The following is a 1,775-nucleotide window of genomic DNA, read 5'->3' as shown; positions in this document are numbered from 1 at the left end:
AAGTGTCGGGCTTGGCGCAGGAGGCTCCTCCGTTGACATTGTCCTCTCCCCAACACGGCACCTCCAGACGGTTCTGCACACTCATGGGGTCATCGCAGGGTCCCAGACTGGGAGGGACCTGAAGGGTAACGGGGTCCAACCTTTCCCGGTGAAGCACGGAATCATCACAAAATGGACTGGGTTGGAAGGGACCTTAAAGCTCCTCCAGCTCCAACCCCTGCCACGGGCAGGGACACCTTCCATAGAGCACCTTGCTCCAAGCCCCTGTGTCCAATCTGCCCTTGAACACTGCCAGGGATGCGGCAACCACAGCTTCTCTGGGCACCCTGTGCCAGCACCTCAGTGCCCTCACAGGGAAGAGCTTCTGCCTAAGAGCTCATCCCAATCTCCCCTCTGACAGCATGACCCAGACTCGATGGCCCAGCACCCTGCCCAGTCGAATCTTAAGTGTGTCCAGTGCTGGGGAGTCCACCACTTCCTTGGGGAGATTATTCCAGTGACTGCTTGTTCTCAGTGTGAAAAACTTCCCCGTTGCATTCAGCAAAATCTCCCCAGGAGTAACTTGTCTCCATCACCCCTCCACTTCTCCATGGGGCTCCTTGCAAAAAGGGAGTCTCCATCTTTTGTAGCCATCCTTTAAACACTTGGGAACTCTCTACCTTAGAATTGTCTCTTGTCTCCTCAGCTCTGCATCCTGGGATGCACCCACAGCCTGGCAAGCTCAGCACGACTGCAGGGAGTCCTACGCACGTTGGGTTGTCCACTGCCCCCCCTTGCAGCACTTCGAGAGCATTTACATCCACCCCACGCTTCATCACATCCTTCCTCCATCCCCAGGAGCTGCAGGTGATATTTATTGGTGGTACCCACCACAAAAGTGGGTGCTGAGAGCAGCTGGGCTGCAAGAGCCTCCCCCAAGCACCTCACTGCCAGGGTGTCCCCAAAGCCAGGCTGTACCCCAGAGCCTTCCCCAGGAGCCTGGCCAAGGGGTTTCAGGTCCTTCCAGACCCTGTCACTGAGGATTTCCTGCCCCTTGAGACCGCTGCAGGATTAGCCAGCCTTGGACAAAGCAGGCTGGAATTAGGCAGCCTAAGCTATTCCTGCCAGGGTAAAACCAGCACGGAGCAATCCCCCAGATACCCTCAATGGGAGCAGACGTGGGAAACTGCCCCTGGAGTTTCCTCCAGGGAAAAAGCTTTGGAGTTACCTCCTGGAGCAGAGTTTTTTATTGAGTGGCTAAAACCAAAGCAGGAACAAAGATGGGATTAAACCCCTGGGGCAGGAGGAAGGAAGTGGAGCCATGATCCTCACTGTGCTTTGTCTTTATTGGTAATCCCATCAGGCAGGCTATGGACAGTTGTATTCTTAGTAACAACCAACCATGGCACTTCCCATCCCTGCTCCTCAGAGCTGCTCCAGAGCTCAGCCACAGCATCCAGATGTTGGTAGCACCACAGCATCCGGATGTTGGTAGCACCACAGCATCCAGATGTTGGTAGCACCACAGCACCCTCTGCTTCAGCTTCTTGATGTGTGTTTGATCCCTTTCTCTTCCCTTCCTGCCCAAATCCACTCCTTTGCTTGATGAAGCTGCCAGCTTCCAAAGGTTTGAGTCACCACACGGATGGAGAGGAAAAGCCAGAGGGATGTGACAGCCAGGACTGCACCAGTAGGCTGATAGCAAGGGTTATGAACAGCTCTTGAGCGCAGTGGAGGCAGAACCAGGGTGGGGAAACTCATGGGGCTGGGTCTTTGTTGCTGTGCCCACATGGGCT

This window comes from Pezoporus occidentalis, unplaced genomic scaffold (assembly GCF_034315485.1).
Source record: "Pezoporus occidentalis ecotype Australia unplaced genomic scaffold, CSIRO_AGI_Poc_V1 ctg62, whole genome shotgun sequence".
Taxonomy (NCBI): Eukaryota; Metazoa; Chordata; class Aves; order Psittaciformes; family Psittacidae; genus Pezoporus; species Pezoporus occidentalis.
This window is presented reverse-complemented; position numbering follows the sequence as displayed.